This window comes from Lepidochelys kempii, chromosome 2, assembly GCF_965140285.1.
Source record: "Lepidochelys kempii isolate rLepKem1 chromosome 2, rLepKem1.hap1, whole genome shotgun sequence".
In the NCBI taxonomy this organism is placed as follows: Eukaryota; Metazoa; Chordata; order Testudines; family Cheloniidae; genus Lepidochelys; species Lepidochelys kempii.
The window spans coordinates 83,032,436-83,054,053 of record NC_136381.1 but is presented as its reverse complement, the minus strand read 5'-3'; the positions used below and the strand labels follow the sequence as shown (position 1 = coordinate 83,054,053).

At 41.7% G+C, this 21,618-nt stretch overlaps 1 protein-coding gene across 3 annotated transcripts in view; it reads left to right on the top strand.

Moving 5' to 3' along the window:
* Positions 1–21,618, top strand: part of GREB1L (GREB1 like retinoic acid receptor coactivator) — a 221,783-nt gene that overhangs the window by 53,435 nt on the left and 146,730 nt on the right. For 2 of the 3 annotated variants that reach the window (XM_073331425.2, XM_073331426.2), the window contains one exon: positions 12,393–12,453. The exons of the other annotated variant lie outside the window; for it this stretch is intronic. The gene's annotated coding sequence lies outside the window, so the exon portion shown is untranslated. Of the gene's footprint in view, positions 1–12,392; positions 12,454–21,618 lie in introns of those variants that run through there. 3 annotated transcript variants of the gene reach the window in all.

Sequence of the window (21,618 nt, the reverse complement as noted above, 5' to 3'; positions counted from 1 at the left end):
GACAGATCTTAAAGGGTCAGCTTATTGACTTATCTTCCTTGCTTTTGAGTGTGGATGGTTTCTACACAGCTGCTTGGCTTTTGTGTAATGCAAATGTTATGTGGGTTTTGGACTTAGAAATTTTGAGGATGATTATCCATGGAAAATAAGATAGGGAACCATATGTTCATGCAAGCTTTATTCTTTTTAACTACAGTCACATTACTAGTACCATGACCATGTTGTAGGGAAAAATTATAAGTATTGTTAACTGCGATATGTTTTGTGCTTGAAGCGATATTCTTTTCCTTCTAATGTACAGCTTGTACTTCTCAGTTGTTTTGTGCTTTAAAGAACATATATGCTTTTATTCATCGTGGTGAAGTGCTTGTTTGTTTGTGTCTTGACTGTTGGCAATGTCATGTATTTTCTGAAATAAAAATGTTTGTGAGCTCGGACAAATAGGTTTAGGAAAAATTGGTAGGCAAAGCAGCCAAAAGCTCATACAAATGTCTGTGCATTTTTGGATTGAATCTGGAGCTAAGGTATTAATGCATATAGTGATGTATGCAATGGACTATGTGACAGGTTAAGTAAGAATATCTATACAATGATTTATCATGGTTTTTTCATGTTGTCCAAAATTCCATAGCTATCTTAATTTTTACATTATATCTTAACTTTCCTAATGAAATCCAGGTATTACCAAGCTTTTCAGTGGCTCATTCATTATGTTCCATAAAATATGGCATGACACAACTATTGCTGTACTATGATTCTCTGAGATTTGAAAATAACCCAACCCAACCTTTCACCTGGTTAAATTGAAAACATGAATATGGCATCTGGTTTTGGACCTATATCAAGGTTGCTATATTTAATAATTATCCTATTTTTCACCCCTCCAGAAAGGGTTCACTATTTATTTTTTAAGTCTGTTCCTGGGAACCAAAAAATGTTTTCAGCTGTGAATTAAGTGTCTCATTTTTTATTTCTTGTTCCCTAACATGAAATATGAAGCCTGTTCCTTTTCTCTGCACGATGAAAAATTCTGGCAGTAAAAACTAAAAATGGAAATTGAGATCAGTTACTTGCCCTGGACCCTAGTTAATGTTTTAACACTTGCTGTTCATCACTGTTAATTCATTATTTTCTTTTATGGCTTTTTGTAGATTACTCAGAATTTTAACAACAAATCTGATTTTGATACTGGCAGGGAAAAGCTGGCACTGTATTTATATTATAGGACTGGTTTAAAGTACAAATTTTAGCTCCTAGATAGAAACTTCTTCTAACATGTACCTTCCAAGTGCAAATTTCTATCAACTGGTGAATTTCATCAGAGAGAGAGAGAGAGTTTGTAAATTGTATTGAAAATAAGATGAGTTTACAAGTGAAATATACATATTTTGTCCAGTGAGGATGACATGGCTGGGAAAATTACATATGCAGGGGCATCAAAAAACAGCACCAGACTCACTTTGTAATCTTGCTGATACCACACCATTTGGTATTCACTAGTCCCCATGTAGGCAAAATTAGAGGGACTTCAGAGAAGAAAAAAAATCTACTTAAGGGTTTGTTGGGCTGTCTTCTAGCAGAAGAATAAAAACATATATAGTTAACTAACTAATTACTAAAACCAGATTGGTAGGAATGTTACTGTCTCCTAAGTATTAGCAGTATGTAAACATTGGGGAGGTAGCAAGCTTGTTTATGGTGGTACCCTTGTACTATTGGGTGTTTGTACTTGGGCTATTAGTAGGAGCAATATGATGAAATTAAGAAGATGTAAGGTAGTGATTCTCAAACTTTTGTACTGGTGACCCCTTTCACACAGCAAGCCTCTTTGAGTGTGACCCCCCCCCATAAATTAAAAACACTTTTTAATATATTTAATACTATTTATAAATGTTGGCGGCAAAGTGGGTGTGGGGGTGGAGGCTGACAGCTCACAACCCCCCCCATGTAATAATTTCGCAACCCCCTCAGGTGTCCTGACCCCCAGTTTGAGAACCCCTGATGCAAGGTGACTATCAAGTCAAGCTTCTTCATTCTGACAGGGATTCTCAAACCTTGTTGTAGCATGGATCATCTTTTAATAGTGTTTTGTAGACAGTTAACTCTTCCATTTGCATTTGCATGGACCAACTCCTCCCCTTTTTGTGAAGTATTGCTTTTGTTGAAAATTAACAATAGGAAAATATTTAGGGTTAGATTTTCAGAAGTGATCAGCACTCACAACTAGGGAGAACAGGAGGGCAGATTCTTAAAGTGGAAAATAACGGGGCTGCTGAAAATATTTTGAAAATCTCGCCAGTTATTTAGATGCCTAAATGGGATCTCTTGGATGCTGAGCTTTACTGAAAATCTGGAGTTTATTTTATTGTCTGAAAATCTGTATTTTAGCTGGCCTTTAATGCAGTTTAAAAGGGTAAAATGGAAAAAAGAGCCCACACCATGTTACCAAACAGTTCTCCATAGACCACTCTCTGAAAACTGCTGTATTTGACTATGGAATAGTATTCCAAGAGAGATGGTGGGAGTCTCCTCACTGAACCAAAACTAGGCCAGACACAATACTAGAAAATATATTTGATCACAATCCTGAAATGACAAGATGGACTAGATGACCTAATATCTCTCTTCAATCTTCAGTGTCTGCTGTTGAGGTTTTATTTCCCTAGAAATTAGAAAACCTGGGATCTTTCATTAGGATAGATCTTGGCAATCTTTCACTTTGTAGTGAAAGGCTCATAATATATAGAAGACCATAAATTTGAGTCTGCCTCAGGCAGATAGTTGACAGATATTCAAAATCTATGAACTCTTGTGTGAATATGGTGTTAAAACTGACCTGTATCAACCTTACAAATGCATTGCTGTATTTACTGCTCTTTTATCCCCCCCGCCCACCAGTAAACTAATTACAGTATTATTTCACTTTATGGCAAGATGAGAATTTTGCTTTCAAAAGAGATTGGAAATTGTTCAGTCTAAGAAATCACTCTAAGAAATAGAATTTATAATTCTAACTACAAATGTTAATCAAAAATTGCTCTAAAACCAGATCAACTGCATCTGTCAAATTGCTGAAATTAAAAGCCTTCATGTTGAACCTTTTAGGTTATGTGGAAAAAAGCAGCTGAAGTTACAATAGGCAACCATAGAGTGTAATGACTTTCATAAATAAACAAGAGGAAACCAATATTTTTGGTTGTACAAAGTGCTTTTTATTTAATTATACTCAGGGCTGGTAGCACCACCTATTATTAAGGTTGCCTGACACTTCCCATTATAAGGCCCTGTTTTCAGTTGCTTTATAACTTTGCCAAACTTTAACCGTTTTGGGCTGAAATTTTACATTCTAGGTGCTGGCCTCTGTTTGAATTTGTTTGGAACATTTCAACCAAAATAATTCCACTGTGGAGAATGATGCTAGGGAAAAAATGTTCTTTTGCCCATGTTACAATTTTCTAGTGACTGACTTTGAAATGTTGCAGTGCCCTCATTATTTGGAGCAGGGACTTGAAATTTGGCAGGTATGTGGCCCTTGTGTCAGGAATATGTCTTTTGCCATCACTCTGAAAATCCACCCAATTTTTCCCAAGATGTAAGCCTTTGAAAAATTGCAGTTTGCACATTATCAGTAGTAACTTGCTAATGTTTAGCAACTGGGATCTCTGAATATTTGATCACTGTTTTAGATGTCCAACTGTTTAACTGTTTTCGTTAAATTTTGAGACCCCGTGCTGGAGTTTCTTATAGAGCATTGTTGCAAAGAAATAGATAGTGTTTGAACCTACCACTTAAATATTCTAGCATAGCATGAGATTGCATATATTTTATTTTGTTAAGGTAAGTATCTCTGGGGCATAAGATAAACCTGAAAAGCATGTAGTTTGGTTACATACATATAGTTACTTTAGAGAATTTTTTTTTAAAAATGAGTAGCCTCATGCAAATAATGGTATATCATACCAGCAATGACTGAAAGAATAAAATATACAACTTCACCCTTCTGGCATGATTGGTGCTTAGCTATGTGTAAACCTTTTTAATCTTCCAGGTTCTTATTCCCTTGGCTTCCACCCGTTGTGTTTGCTGAGTGTCCTTTTTTTAAGGTCTGCCATTTGTATTAATAGATTTTAAGGCCAGAAGGGACTATTATGATCATCTAGTCCAGGGATTGGCAACCTTTGGTGCGGGCCGAGGGATGTGCTGGCAGCCGCTTCCCGCAGCCCCTATTGTCCTGGAACGGCAAACTGTGGCCAGTGGGAGCTGCGATCAGCCGAGCCTGCGGACACTGCAGGTAAACACACTGTCCTGGCCCACCAGCGGATTTCCCTTATGGGCCACGTGCCAAAGGTTGCCGATTCCTGACCTTCTGTATAACATATGACTCAATTTCTCAGTTACTCTTTCTTCCCTACTCTCTGGGTTGTAGGAAAATGCTCTTTATCATGGTGGTGGTGGTAAAGATGTTACCTCACCCACTGTCTCTCTCTTTGTCATGACACAATCATACAGTGTGATGGTGAATTTCCCTACCTTTACTGGTATAAAAAATCCAGTTCTGTAGATTGTGAATAATATTTATACAAATATTTAATTTGACTTAGTTGAATTACTCACTTCCAGAACAATTGGGAGGGGTGTAAACTTTCTTCCTTTCCCTCATTCCTCCTGCAAACTATTGGTACATCAAAGTTTTAACTTCAGATTTAAGTTTATTGTCTATGAATAATTAACATTTAATAGCAGAGAAAAATAAGTCACTTTCTAACCTTATTCTCTTTACTTACAGAGGTTGTAGAAATTGTTAATGTGAATAATGTTGCCTTCTGTTGTGTGATGCTAATAGGAAACAGATCACTGTGGTTTATGAGGTACTTGCCCTTTTTGGTGCATTATAAATAGCTCACTTCAAATGATGTTTCCTCATTGATTTCCTACTGTTTGACCAGAAACAACAGAGCAGGAAGAACAGTGGCTAAACATGAAGTTTGCAGTAGTACAGGAAAAAATTATATGACCTAGTCTTCTGTAGCCCTTAATTGCTCTCTAGGCTCCGTGTAGCTAAAAGCATTTTTCATTACTCTAATTTATCCTGTGCATCCCTAGCTCTTTGCCTAGGAGAGTAGCTAAGATTTCATCCCCGCAGAGGCTTTCAGCATACTCCTGAATATCTGTTGCCATGCCAGTCCTTGAGAAAAAGCAGACAAGGTGGGTAACATGATATATATTAATATTACATTGTCCACCTTGTCCATTTTGTCACAAACGTCAGGCACATTAAGTGTAGTTGCACTGCAGTTCGTTGAAAAGTTGTGCTCAAGTAGCTGGTTTGCGATTTTTTTTTTTTTTTAAAGGGACGCCAACTTAAAAATAATCACACTTCTGTCTGATTGTTTTTAAGCTACTGTTGTTCCAAAAGTATCCACAATGAGAGGGCAGAATTTCCCCCCCTTTCTTCCCTGCTATTTGTCTGTACCATTTTCCCTTTGTAGTCAGTCAGTAGAACAGTCTTCCCTCTTGTTCATGGGAGGTCTTTCTTTTCCTCTGTTGCTGTCCGAAACAATTTGTTTGCAAAACCCAAATTGGCAGAGTATCCCAGGGACAGGTTTAATACCTGAAATTATTTTTGAAAAAATTGACTAGATTTCAAGTTGACGGTGCCCCTTTTAAAAAGGAAATGAGTTTATTTAAATTAGAAACTGCAGGACAGAGCAGTCCTATTATAGACTATATAAATTTTGCAAACATATCTTTTAGCATTTACAAATTCATTGAATAATTAAAACAGAATTATTATAATACAACTGGAGGTTTACTTTTCTTTAAATATTAGTATTTTAATTTGATAGAATTCCTCTTTTATATATACCCATACACACACACACAAGCATATTCATCAGTGCATTTTGACTTTGTTGTCCAACGTCTCAGTGCTGATATTGGCAATCTAATTTTTTTAAAATAAATGCACCATCCATTTGTTTTATAAACCTGGGTAATTTCTCATTTATGCTGAAGAAAATAAAACAATTCTGTATGGAATCATTCAAGTCTTTTGGATACCAACAGCAGTGGTGGCTTTCACTTTTTCAAAAACTAAAATGAATGATGAAACAAGTGCATTGAATCAATCTACTTATTAAGTGTAAATGTATCCCATTCCAGGGAACTTGTAATTGGTTTTGAAATTCTCACTGTACAATGGAATAGCTGTTAATGATTTTCTCTCATCACTTACCTACTTCTCTAGAGGTGTGATGTTAGTTTTACTCAGCAGGTTGTCACTTTGCTTCTTTGCACTTCAAAAAGATCTAAGGTTACTGATTATGACTTCGCTACTTCCTGTCTTATTGTTATGTACTTACAAAGGATTTGTAGTTTAAAACCATACTGTAAAGAATGCAAGTCAAGTATAAATTCCTCAGATTTGCAAGTCTATAAAGTTTTCATTTTTCCCTTTCTTTTGTAAGTGAAATATTTACTGCAGCCTATGAACATGGATGGCTGAAAATACTTCATATTAGCCACTTCCCACTCCAGGCATAAGGTGTAATCAAACTTAAAAACAACTCATACGTAACTGTATTTTGACTTTCCTCCAAAAATGTGGCAAATGCCTCTTAACTCTGGAAATGATGCCATCTAAAGCACAAGTCCTTTCCAAACTAAAATCAATTTTGCACAAACCTGTTTGTGCAGCTGTTCCCTCCCAGAATTAACACAGGTTTTGATGTTACAGTAAAGTATTACTTAACTTCCCCTGCCTTCCCTCCTTTCAGTTATTACTGCCAAACATACATTTGCCTGTGAGGATTGGGGACTCTGCAAGTGAACCTAGTGTAAAATCAGTAAAAATTTGTTCGGTGAGCTGCTTTTCTGTGCGATGGATTCCATGCTTTGTGGAATAGAATCTTGTGCTATAGAAGAGTCATGCCAATTACTGTGGTTTCTTCATTGAAGCCACTACAGCTAGTGACTGGGCTATGATCTATATTTGGATGGGGTTGTTAATTGGACAGGCATTGAGTAATGAGTATTTGTGTGAAGAAAAATAGTTAAAGCATTGGATCAATGGGTATGTTGCAATTCTAATTTAACATACAAATTGAGAACATAGCCTTCAAAATTCAACATAATTATCCTGCTTAAAGGCAGGGAATGGACCATTCTCTCCTGGTTGTTCTGTTAACTTAGGTACATGGAGGGAAAGACTGGAAATAATAAAGCAATAGTACAGTTGCCTTTCACTGCTGTAGTACATCTACATAAAAAACAATCATAATTCATTTCAGCATATCTACTTTCGTTTGTAGTTTACTGTTCGGAGTATGCACTTGAATAGCACTGAACAAAATGTACTCCTTGAAGATAAGAATTGCTGTAAATGTTCGTTATGATGAGAACAGCATGTACTGAACAAGCACGAATCATCTTAAAACTCAGCTGCTGAATTAAAGGGGATGAAGATTGGGACGAAGCCTTTTCCCCACCCCTTTCTTCTTTTTAATGTGTGTATCTGTTTTCAAAATCAAATGTACAGATGACTTTTTTTTTTCCTAAACCCTGGTTTAAAAAAAAATTGTACATCAGTCAGGTGGCAGTGATGATTTTGATCGAGCTGGTGATGCCTTTAAAGGTGTGTTTTCTAAGATTTTTGAATTCATCATTCCCATGGGTGGTGGGTATAATGAGGCTAAGCTTCCCCTGGCATAGCTGCCACTGCTGGATGCCTGGGCCGTGGTGGCCCTGCCTGCACTCTGCCTCTTCCCCCTTCCTGCTCCGCCCCTTCCCCAAGGTCCCCACCACCCGCTGCTGCCTGACGAGTTCCTCCTCTCTCCCTCTCTGAAGGTCCACACTGCTTGCCTCGTCCCTCCTCATGCCCCCTCCCCCATGAACCCCTCCGCCTGCCGCTTGCCATGTCCGTTCTCATCCTCCCCCCGCACAAGGGAGGGGAGCGGTGGGCTGGGGAGGCTGAATGGTAGGGGCGGGGCCTGAGGCAGAGTGGGGGTGGAGTGTGGGTGGGGCCTCAAGTGGAAGAGGCAGGCAGGGAGCTAGCCTCCCCCAGGGGAAGCTTCACCAGCTGCCCATGATCAGTCTTGGTGGGGGTATCTTCACCACCCATAGCACTGGCAGAAGCCGTAGTGTAGAAAGGGCTGTGGAGTAAACATTGTTCCTCTAAGCCAGTCTTGTCTATACCCATTAGAAATTTCAGGTTCCAAGAGTCTAACATTCTGGCACTCCCAGTAAAGAGAATTTGAATCCCCATGTTTAACAAGGATTTGGATTAAATATTTGAAAGACGAGAACAATCTGGTGTTTTGTTTGACCTATTTCTAGATGATCCTCTTGTCTATTCTGAATTTAAAGACACGAGGCAGTAATCATGGGCTTGATAGATTTTGAATTCAGTTAACACTGTTCACTTGTTGATATATCAGGTGTGGCCAAACTGTGGCTCATGAGCTGCATGCAGCTCTTTTACAGTTAAAGTGTGGCTCCTGGAACCCCCAAACCACCATTCTCTGCCTACAAGACTGGGCGGGGGGGGGGAACTTGGGGCTTCCGCCCTGTGGGGGCGTGGTGCGATTAGGGGCATGAAACTTTTTTTGTTGTTGTCAATTTCATTGTCATTTACATCCAGGGCATAACAGAATCTTAGGTCATTTTCTAAGAATCAAAGGTTACAGGCAGTGATGAGCTGCCAAAATCTTAACAACCGGTTCCCTATAAAAAGTTGTGATTTAAAGGATGTGCCCCAGTATGTATTTTTTGTACCAACAGGGGTTACCATATGTCTGTATTTTCCCGGGAGGAATTTTTAAAATTTAAAAATTCCTCCTGGACAGCGATTTAAGAACCAAAAAGCCTGACCTGTCCGCGAAAATACAGATGTATTTTAACCCTGCTGAAAGTTCTTTTTTAAAAAGATGGGCCTGAACTAGAAATGAGCTCCGTTTCACATGTGTGGGTCCCTGCCACTCCCTGGGGGTGTGGTAGGGTGACCAGATGTCCCGATTTTGGGGTCTTTTTCTTATATAGGCTCCTATTACCCCCCCCACCCTGTGTCCTGATTTTTCACACTTGCTGTCTGGTCACCCTAGGGTGTGCACATGTGTGGGTCCCAGCTGCTCCCTGCCCCCCTCATTGAAGCAGGTGTGCAGGGTTACTGCCCTGGGAACTGCAGGGCACCAGTGGACGTGGGGCCAGCTGCAGACTGGGGCGTGGGGCAGGGCTAGCTGGAGGCAGAGGGTGCAGGGCTGGCTGCGGGCAGGGCAGGGGGTGCGGAGCTGGCTGGAGACAGGAGGATGCGGGGTTGGCTGGAGGCAAGGGGGTGTGGGGCTGGCTGGAGACAGGGCAGGGGTTGACTGGAGGTAGGGGGTGGCTGCAGGCAGGGCAGGGGGGTGCAGGGCTGGCTGGAGACGGGCTGGCTGCGGGCAGGGCAGGGGATGTGTGCGGCAGGGGCTGGCCGCAGGCAAAGGGTGCGGGGGTGGCTGGAGACATGGGCTGGCTGCGGGCAGGGCAGGGGGTGCAGCAGGGGCTGGCGCGGCAGGGGTTGGTGCGGGAAGGGCAGGGGGTGGCTGGAGACGGGCTGGCTGCAGGCACGGGGTGTGGGGGTGGCTGGAGGTAGGGCAGGGGGTGTGGCAGGGGCTGGCTGTGGGCAGGGGGTTCAGGGGTTGGCTGGAGGCAGGGCAGAGGGTGTGTGCGGCAGGGGTTGGCTGGAGGCAGGGCAGGGCAGGGGGTGCGGGGCTGGCTGCAGGCAAGGCAGGGGGTGGCTGGAGACGGGGGCTGGCTGCGGGCAGGGTGGTGGGTACTCACGGGGAGAGCAGCAGGATGCAGCCCAGCCCCAGCAGAGCAGCCAGGGACCCACCAGGCAGCATCGGGAGCCCCAGGGCCAGGGGAGCAGCAGCAGCAGCAGCAACAGGGCTTGTGCCCAGGGCCAGGCGGCAGCCCACATGGCTCCCCCAGCGCAGTGCCCATGGTGGCCGGAGGAGGAATTACATCACTTCCTGGCTGGAGCCCATCAAAGCCTCAGCACCCCCTCCAGGGAAGCAGGTTAACAACCGGTTCTAAAACTGCTTCAAAATTTAACAACCGGTTCGCACGAACCGGTGTGAACCGGCTCCAGCTCACCACCGGTTACAGGTATTTACTTGCACAATGCTGTAATGCGTGTCTCTTACCTCCATGTAATGCTGCAGCTCACTAAACACTGCTTCTAAATTGTAGTAATAAATCTGCACTCTCATTACAAAACCCTCCTGCTTGGATGGGCATCAGGACAGCGTGCTCCTCCCCAAAGTAATGACAGAGAATTGCAGCCTTCTTGCTGAGAAGGAAAAGAATTTATAGTCTATCCTATGTGGAAGATTGGCTGGTGAAAACCAACTCAAAGGATAAGGTAAAAAAAATGCATTAATCATGCATGGCACTAGAGATATTCCAGGCTGGGGGTTTTATAATAAGTGGGTGGGGGGGAAGCTCTAGGCCAGATGGTGGGCCGCAAGACATTTTGGTGACGTTGACTGTCCTCAGGCACGGCCCCCCGCAGCTCCCAATGCCTGCGGACAGTCAACACCACCAAAATGTCTCGGGGCCTGCAATCAGATTACCCTGATGGGCTTCCACTACTCTAGACCCCTACCTGTACCTCGGTGCTTTACATTGGTAGGTAGAAGGCACTGGGGTTAGCTTTTCTGAGGGGGTGAAAATATCTGACACTAATCATGGAGGCAAGTTCATAATTAACAATTCCTGGGCTTTATATTTTTGTGCGTAGATTTATCCCATGCATAAGAATCCCATTGCAATAGCTGGTGATTTCCTCTATGTAAATCCTGTGTCTGACTCCATTGTTTTTTCCTCCAATCTTATTTTATGTTTCTGAAGTGTTTTGAATAATTTAAATGGTTTAAAAGCTTTGGGATATTATGACTACTACAGTAGTGGTGCAGCTTGTACAAACTTCATATGGGAGCTCCCTTGTAGGGGTCAGCTCTAGCAGTCCTCAAAGTCATGAGCATCAGAGGCTTGGAAATATATATAGGATACAAATCCATTCAAGACCTCTGGTCTGTGATGGAGGCAAGACTACATGTCAATGAGTCAGAAATGATAATAGGCAAACGGGTATTATCTTAAACAGAATGTCTGTATTGAAGCTTTGTTTACGGTCTCTCCATAAGTACACTAATGGTAAGATGGCTGGATGCGTAACCCTCAGCTAGGTCCAAAACACTAGCAAAAATGTAATTTCCATGGTTACATTTTTCTTCTCTCCCTGGAACTTAAACATGATCCTCATGATATGCATTAAATTTACCTTAAATGTACCTTTAAAAGACATTTAAAAAATCTTTTAGAATATATTTCAGAGGCATAAATGTCATGAAATTTTTTTAATATTTGTTTGATATTTTGCAAAGAGCATTTTAATCTGATGCTTGGAAAGAGCCTGGGGATACTAATTTATCTTACATAAATCAAATACTGTAGTATTTAATGTTAACATATTTCATTGCATAAAAGTTCAATTAATGAAAGGTTTCCTTGGTAGATTCCAAATATCTGGTTTATTGTAACAGTAACCACACAAATTGGCTTAATAGTCTACCTAAAAAATTTGTCTTAATGTGATTTTAAAAAAAGAGACACAGCAAAGACAGTAAAAGTTTAACGCAGCTGTTTCAATTATTGCTGTCTTTGACCAAGATCTACTTTTATAGTACATAGTCCTAATGTTACAAAGCTTGTTTTTTTTATTTCCCACTTGATTTCCTTCCTAAGAATAAAACATAGACTCTGCTGTATTTCTCCCACCTGTGCTTACTTGGCCTTTTGAAGGGCTTCAGATTTTTACCTGGAAGCAAGCATATTAGTAAACCATACGTGAATGTGAAAGCTGAGCAATTTTGTTTACTTTGTGCATCTGATAGAGGACTGATGACCCCTATGTAACTACTTTAATAGTCACATAATCATTCACACAATTGTATCAAGGGCCCAGTGGAGCTTTGCCATTTATTTAACTGAATATAGAATTAAGCCCCAAATTTTCTCAGTTAAATAATAATGTTTAGTACTCTCTCTCATTTAATGTTTATGAAGTGTTTTATGGAGGTAGAGTGCATTGTTCCAGTACTTGATCTACAACCTTTTGCTGTACAAAGGACTAGAAAACTTTTTTCGTTTGTGGTTTTTCAAAAACGGTGTTTTATTTTAGCTTTGAAAAAAGATTTCAACTTTATTGGCATCACCAACAATTTTTATGGGTTTTGGGGAAGAAGTCTACTTTGCATTTTGAATAATACATTTCAGCTAGGACTTATATTTACAGCATATAAGAGAAAACGCTCCGTCAGGTTTTGCTTTATCTGGTTTCTCTGTCCTCCTTGCAGACGAAGACTCGCTTGCAGAAGTGTTCGATGACAGAACGGCTTTGGTCCCATATTTTACGGGGTGAGTCCAGAACTAAGCAGTCAAGGTCATAGTGGTGCAGATAAACATAAGGAGTCCGTGAGTTCTAGTGTCTCGGATGAAGCAATTATTCTTGGCAACCGCAACAAAAGAACACTCAGTCAGCTATAACCTTTTGCTGTTTTGATTGGGTATGCTAGCCGTAGCTCTGTGCAGATTCCAGCCTGACTTCCACTTGAAACAGGTCACTGAGAACTGTGCCAGGATCACTTTTATACTGTCTGGGAGCAGTTCCCAGAGAGCCGTGCCCTGCTATGATCTGACTTGTGCTGGCTTGTTTCATGAACTACACCCAGCAAAGAACTATGTTTTAAAAGGAGCCCTAAGCAGATAATTTCTAGTGTTCCTGTTTGTGACTGTTGAAAAGAATGAAGCACACCCCTAACCATGCCCCAATTTATTGATTTCTTTAATCAATCTACAGTGTGCATTACAAATGAGAAACCAGAAGGCTTTCTGCACTTTAAACATCTATATGTATTTGTGTACAAAACACTATGTATTGGGCCATCTGTTCTGGGTTATACCGATGCAACCTCATCAAAGCTAGTGTAGCAGGACAGAATCTGCTTCATTGTATGGGAAATATGCTTCATTTAAAATATATTTTCCCCAAAAGCAGGTCTCATATTTTTCTTCACACGTGAACATTTTATGTCCGAACTGGAAGTATGCAAACACAAAGGGTGAAATCCTAGACGTAGGGCTTGTCTACAATTGAAATTTGTTGCAGGTTAACTTGAGGTATTTTGCATTAAAGTACCTTGTGGTCACAAACCATTTTTTTTTTTTTGCAAGTCATCTGGCTTTTTAACGTGTGTTATTAAATCCACTTGGAAAGTGAGTTACTGAGATGTGGGTTTACACTCAGCAAACTAGATGTGGCTACATCCCCATCCGGAAACAACATTACATAACTGCCAAGTCCTTCCACTGGTATCCTATGCTGCTTTGATGGATATCTGTGTCGTCTACTGCTCCAGGGTCATCCTGACCAGATGCCACTTCTCCATTTAAATGCTGGTGTGCAGCCAGATTCTGTCTTTTGTGATTACAACTGCTGCGGGGTTTGCAGACCTGTCATACTCTACTCTTGATCGTTGAACAGTTGTGCCTCATGCTTCAGCATGGTCTTGTGCTGAGGTCCTGGACTTCATTGCTCTCTGGGGAGAGGAGCATGTACAGGCCCACCTGGATTCTAGCCATCACAAAGCACAAATATACAAACAACTGTCTGGAAAAAATGAAGGAAAGAGGGTACAACTGGGACCCAAGCCAATGCCTTAGTAAAGGAAAGGCGCTCCAACTGGGTGACAAGAGTGTTGGGGACAATAATAGGGCTCTGGGAGAGCTTGCAGAGTCTACATCTTTTGTAATGAGCTGGACTGTGTATTTGTGAGAGATCCATTGCTGAACCATTGTATTTGGTGGACACCACTGATGGCACAAATGAAGAGGAGGAGAGTGATAATGAAATCTCCAGTCTCATCAACCCAGTGAACTCCGAGACAAACACAGTTACGTAGCACTTCTCAAAAGAAAGTTATTTTAAGGGTATCTACTCCTCCCCCACAAGCTATTGCAGAGTTCTACAAATTTGGCAGTGCAATTTATGCTTAGCCATGGGCACTAAGAGAAATTAAGCTAAAAATAGTGCTCTAATTTGGCATGGAGATTTCATGGCAATGCATCTCTCTGGAGACATGCACATGTAGATCATGTTTCCCTTTTTGCTCCAGCAGCAGCTCTGGAGACACCATTGTGACAAATGGCAGCATGGCATATTTTCCAAGTTTTGCCCATTGCCTTGTAGAACAGAATCCTTTTTTGCCTTTTGGGAACATGCTTCAGGGTAGCCAAAGTAAGCATAGTCTACAGAAGTGCATGCGTAATCATTAGCCTACATCAGCCGGTGCCTCTCTCCCTACCTACCAACTTCCATCTCACTGGTTACCTACAGGAGTACACATGCAATTACTAGCTTGAGTTTGCTGCACTGTCTTTAAGTAGCCCCCACCTTGATGTCTCTTGTGCTTTTCATGTGAATTACCTCTTTCCCCTAAGTTGGTAGAACAACCACCCACTGCATTGACCGCACAGACCCAGGGCCCTGCACAAATGGGGAAGCTTGTGAAAACATCTAACTATCTCCAAGCTCATGCAAGATGTGGGGAAAGCCTATGAGAATGGAATTCCACAATGAAGGAAAAAGCAACGTTTTATCACTGTTGGCATGAAGACTTCAGTTTTGACAATAACTAGTTTTCCAGTTTTCCCCCATAGCAGTGACCTAGGACAGGAATGTTAATATTAAGTGAATGGCTGCCCAATCTGCATAGGAGGAAGGAGAAGCTCAAGGAATGACCTATTGAATGACCTTCATGTATGAATCGCAAAAGAGGAAGGAGTGGATGGAAGGTTTCCTGAAGCATAACAGAGGAAAGAGAGAGAAGGGTGGGGAAATAGTTAGATTGCACAAGCACAGCTGCTGGGGATGACGGAGAGGCAAATCGTCCTCCTGGAGAACATGGTAACTTTCTGGTAAAGGACTGCACCATTCTCTGTGTCCCCTGCAGCCTCTACCTCTGAAACTTCCACTTTCTGGGATGCATCATTCACTGCAACAGTGCCCAGAAACAGGTCCTTCTCTAGGCATTCTATGTCACAGAACAACAAAGAAAATAGTGGAAAATGGGAGATTCACTTAACGCCTTCACCAGCAAGGGAGAGGCTCTTCTACTGCTATCTCACATCCCAAGATGCAGAGGACAGTTATGAGTGTCCTGTGTACATACATTTGTGATCCTGGGTCAGGACCTTGTCTGCATGCTATTCTTTGTGACTTCTGAAGGATTTTTTAAAATCTCTCCTTTTCTGTTTGTGCAGTGTTATGTATCTTTAGCTTTTTGCTACTCAAAATTGTTTACATTGGTGTATTATTTATTAAAAATACATTCTAAATGTCTTTGTAGTCATGGCTTTATAGCTAGAACAATTCGAGAATATACACTCGTCCACTGCACTGAATTGTTATGGAATTCATGAAAATGTCTGTGTAAGGTTCACGACCCACCCCTCTTCTTGGGGCCCACCTGTTCTCCCCAGTAAGGCTCAGAGAGGCTTCAGCATTGTGAAATACCCGTGTCTTTATTTACTTAAGGTTGTCCCACCACCAGTGTCTATCTATATACAAGCTTTACAGCAGAGTCAGCCTTCAGCTAGGAGGCCTCCAATTCCCTCCCTGACTGACTTCTCCCTTGCTGCCCCCTGCCTTCCGGCTCCCTCCCAGCCTTTATAGCCCCTGGCTTGTCAGGCCAGAAGGTGTTGCCAATCCTCAGGCCGGCATCAGGCCTCTTCAGTCAGCCCCAATCTGCTTCCCTTGATTGGAGCTGACTGGGCTAATTAGGTGCTTTTGCACCAGCTCCCTGCTACAGTCCACCTTTACTGCACCTTCAAATGCACTACAATAACATCCAGACATACGCTATGTTAAAATCCCCACAAAGGATACTAGCATTCCCGTAAAAAGAACAGAAGTACTTGTGGCACCTTAGAGAGTAACAAATTTATTAGAGCATAAGCTTTCATGGGCTACAGACCACTTCATCGGATGCATAGAATGGAACATATAGTAAGAAGGTGGAAGTTGCCATACAAACTGAAAGAGGCTAATTAAGATGAGCTGTTATCAACAGGAGACTTATCTGCGTGGACTCCTCCTGAAGGTCGAAACAATGGACTGGACTTCTACATAGATTGCTTCCGTCGACGTGCACGGGCTGAAATTGTGGAAAAGCAGCATCACTTGCCCTATAACCTCAGCCATGCTGAACACAACACCATCAACAGCCTCAGAAACAACTCTGACATCATAATCAAAAAGGCTGACAAAGGAGGTGCTGTCATCATCATGAATAAGTTGGAATATAATCAAGAGGCTGCAAGGCAGATCTCTAACTCCACATTCTACAGGCCATTATCCTCTGATCCCACTGAGGATTATCAAAAAAAACTAAACCATCTGCTCAAGAAACTCCCTGAAAAAACAGACACATGCCTAGAATCCCGACCAGGGGTATTCTATTTGCTACCTAAGATTCATAAACCTGGAAATCCTGGACGCCCCATCATCTCAGGCATTGGCACCCAAACAGAAGGATTGTCTGGCTATGTAGACTCTCTCCTCAGGCCCTACGCTACCAGCACTCTCAGCTATCTTCGAGACATCACTGATTTCCTGAGGAAACTACAATCCATCAGTGATCTTCCAGAAAACACCATCCCGGCCACTATGGATGTAGAAGCCCTCTACACCAACATTCCACACAAAGATGGACTACAAGCCGTCAGGAACAGTATCCCCGATAATGTCACAGCAAACCTGGTGGCTGACCTTTGTGACTTTGTCCTCACCCACAACTATTTCACATTTGGGGACAATATATGCCTTCAAGTCAGCGGCACTGCTATGGGTACCCTCATGGCTCCACAGTATGCTAACATTTTTGTGGCTGACTTAGAACAACGCTTCCTTAGCTCTTGTCCCCCTAACTCCCCTACTCGTGCTACATTGATGATATCTTCATCATCTGGACCCATGGAAAAGAAGCCCTTGAGGAATTCCACCATGATTTCAACAATTTCCATCCCACCATCAACCTCAGCCTAGACCAATCTACACAAGCGGTCCATTTCCTGGACACTACAGTGCTAATAAGCGACGGTCACACAAACACCACCCTATTCTGGAAATCTACTGACTGCTGTACTTATCTACATGCCTCCAGCTTCCATCCAGGACACAACACATGATCCATTGTCTACAGCCAAGCTCTAAGATACAACCGTATTTGCTCCAATCCCTCAGACAGGGAGAAACACCTACAAAATCTCTATCAAGCATTCTTAAAACCACAATACCCATCTGATAAGTGAAAAAACAGATTGACAGAGCCAGAAGAGTACCCAGAAGTCACCTACTACAGGACAGGCCCAACAAAGAAAATAACGCCACTAGCCTTCACCTTCAGCCCCCAACTAAAACCTCTCCAGCGCATTATCGAAGATTTACATCCTATCCTGAAAAATGATCCCTTACTCTCACAGATCTTGGGAGACAGGCCAGTCCTCACTTACAGACAGCCCCCCAACCTGAAGCAAATACTCACCAGCAACCACACACCACACAACAAAAACACTAATCCAGGAACCTATCCTTGCAACAAAGCCCGATGCCAACTTTGTCCGCATATTTATTCAAGTGACACCATCACAGGACCTAATCACATTAGCCACACTATCAGGCTCGTTCACCTGCACATCTACCAATGTGATATATGCCATCATGTGCCAGCAATGCTCCTCTGCCATGTACATTGGTGAAACCAGACAGTCTCTATGCAAAAGAATAAATGGACACAAATCTGACATCACGAATCATAACATTCAAAAACCGGTAGGAGAACTCTTCAGCCTCTCTGGCCACTCAGTAAAAGATTTAAGGGTGGCAATTTTGCAACAGAAAAGCTTCAAAAACAGACTCCAGCGAGAAACTGCTGAGCTTGAATTAATATGCAAACTAGATACCATTAACATGGGTTTGAATAGAGACTGGGAGTGACTGGGTCATTACACATATTGAATCTATTTCCCTAAGTTAAGTATCCTCACACCTTCTTGTCAACTGTCTAAATGGGCCATCTTGATTATCACTACAAAAGTTTTTTTTTCTCTTGCTGATAATAGCTCATCTTAATTAATTAGCCTCTTACAGTTTGTATGGCAACGTCCACATTCTCTGTGTGTGTGTGTGTGTGTGTATATATATATATGTATATATGTATATATGTATATCCTCGTACTATATGTTCCATTCTATGCATCCGATGAAGTGGGCTGTAGCCCACGAAAGCGTATGCTCTAATAAATTGGTTAGTCTCTAAGGTGCCACAAGTACTCCTGTTCTTTTTGTGGATACAGACTAACACGGCTGCTACTCTGAAACCTATCCATATGTGATATGAAGAAAGCTTTGCTTCATTGCATGTACATACTCATATAAGTGCAATAATTCTGATTTAAGCCTTATAAAAATGCATACACACTGATCACAGGTGGCCCCTGAGTTGCCTCCACATGTCGTCGTGGCATCTTCTCTGTCTATTCAAAATGTTTAGCAAGTCTGCCAACCTACTCCCATCTTCCAGGGTCTCCCTCTTGCTTTCATAGTGGCTGTGCAAAGCACAGCAAGCAGCTGTCCTAAGAGGCAGATACTTCTCAGTAGCCTCCAGCTTCGACATCAGACTCCTCCATCTGCCTTTCAGTCTCCCAAGTGCATATTTTACTGTCATTCTGCACAGTAGAGGGCATAGTCAAACAGTTCCTTTTGCCCATCCAGTTGCCCAGTAAAAGGTTTCCTAAGCTAGAGAAGAAGAGAGTAGGCTGGATCTCCCAGAGTGACTGGAAGAATGGCAATGCCATCAAATATCCATAGAGACCATAGGAGCAGAAGTTCCATTTTTCATTCTAGAAAACAGTCCACCATTTTAAAGATCCTGGAGTCATGGATCTTTCCAGATTATGCTATGTAAATATTGGTGAACTGACCACAGTGCTCAAATAGACCGAGTAGCGCCATAGAGCAATGTTTCTGTTGATGAACTCGTGGGTCTGGCATGGGGGTTAAACGTTAGGCACATGGGTCCCATCATTGGCCCCAATACAGTTTAGGAATCCCAACTGTGCACTTATAACCTCCTATGCATTGCCCAGCCTGATGACTCGGTGGGAAGCACCTTCTTGATTGCAGCAAATATCTCCATCACAATTTCCCCAGTGGCTGATCTACCAAAACCGCACTGGCTAGCTACTGACCAGTAGCAGTTGGGGTGGCAAGCTTCCACAAGGCGGTGGCCATATGCTTCTCCCTGCTGAGGGGAGTTTTCATTTTGGTGTTCAGCCACTGCAACTCTTGGGTGAGCTTTGCACAGATTTCTAAGAAAAAGGCTTATGACGTCTTGAAGTTCTGCCATCACAGATGGTCATCCCAGATTTGCCCTGCTGTCCTGTCACAACAGTCATTGATAGCTGGCTGAGCCCAAAAGTGGTGCTCCACTGAGTGAAGCTGCTCCAGGAAAAGGTCTAGGAAAGTGTCTGCTTGATTTCAGCCTCCTCCTCCTTCTCAGGGGGCTGTTATTGCCCTGGATCTGAAGTTACCGCACAAATCTAGATATGCTTGTAACAGATTATTTATATTCATCACCATGAGGATCATAACGTTCACCAATGCTTCCTCCAGGCTGCATGACCATGCTCTGAAAATGGCCCTGGATTGCAAAACTTAGATGGATGATAGCATGAAAGGAGAGGAATCCTGGGAATTATTTATTTACCTTGACCCCAAGCTCAGGAATTCGGTTGCCTTCCAGTAGTTGTCCCACATGCGCAGTGCAAAAAATCTCTGAATGCATATAGCATCATAGCAGCAGAGCAATGCACCATGTGAGGTCTGACCAGATGTTTTCAACATCACTGTGCTGTGTGGCAACATATGATATGAAGCAAAACTACCTTACTTGTAGGAAAACAATGCAGTGTTTTATGCATTGCTTGCACAATACTTGTTCTGGCTCACTTAACATGGATGCAAAAAACCATAGCAAGTTTCAAGTGTAATCATGACCTTATTGAAGTCAATGGGATTTTTGCTACTAACTTCAGTAGGGCCAGGATTTCACGCAGAGGTTGGCGAGCATGGAACAATGCACTTGTGTGAGGAACTTTTTCTTTTAACACTTCATGTCTTTAAATATGTATCCAAACTGAATCTGTCAGTAAAACTTATCTGGTTTTAAAATCATGTAATTTAGTTAAATTTCTCTTATTAGTTTGGGTTGAGTCAAGCTGTACAATGGTTGAATTGGTTACCATTATATTTGGTTAACTGCTGTAAAGCAAGTTTCTAACAATAGATTGCTTCACTTAAATAGCACTGTAGAGTGCTGGTGCCCTATCAGTCATTCAGACCTTTCCCTCCTGCTGTCTAGTCTGATAGACAGTTGTGCTGATGTGGATATTTGGGAAGAAGGGATCAGGAAGAGGGGATGATGGATGAAGACAATCTCCTGTCTTGGGAGGAAATCAGAAAACCCCTTTCTCAGTCTATCAAAGAATTTCTTTGTCAAGGTGTCAGAAGATTATTCATGCTCATGTGAGAGCAACTTTTTTTTCCATTTTGTTAGAATAGGATGTCATTCTTCTGATCTGTGACGCAGAATTTGCAAAGAAAGAGGATTAAAAGATTTCAATACCGTTACATTGTTGTCTTCTAAGTATTCTTCAACCTCTTTGGAATTACATCCATGACATTGTGAGGTTCAGCCAGTAATTAATTGATCTCAGTTTTTGTTTCAAGTGCAGTAAGGACGTGATCCTGAGACCTGGGGTTCCTGTTGAAGCAGCATGAGTTTCAGGTGTTCAGCGTATCTAAGGATCAGGTTTTAAATGAGCAAGAGATGTAGAAAACCTTTTTCAAACAGTCCCCCTTCAGAATCAGCATGACTGTGATTTTGAAAATGAGAGGATGCTCCCTTTACCGTGTATGATCCCTCAGCTTGAAAACAAACAAATTAGTAAGTTTCTATGGTTTGGTTTTTTTTTATTTCAGTTGAGTAAGACTGCAATTATAATATTATTTTGTTTTATCCTTTATCCTTTCAGGTTTTTGATTTAATTAAACAATGAAATATAGTGCTAAAAATTAAATGATCTTACATTTTGCAAGAATCTTCTGGTAAATGATCTAAAAGTGAATTTCTAGTGTTCATAATAGGCTAGTTCTAAGTAGAAAAGGACAATAAAAATCTTTTTAAAACTAAAGGTTGTTTTATCACTGTTGCTGATACCATGTTGCTGATATCACTATAATGCCTTCTGTTGGAAGATTAAGACTGGAATTAGATGAAAATTATGACACATTTTTAATGGAAATTTTGAAAGGTCAAAATTTTTGGCCAGCATTAATTAGGACTTGGGATGCATAACAAAACATTTTGTGTTTTACTTTTTTAATTGAATCCTATTTTTGAAGCAGTCTTTTCTTTAATTAAGTTTGCAAGCAGCCCTTTGACGCAGCCCTGTAGTAAAGAT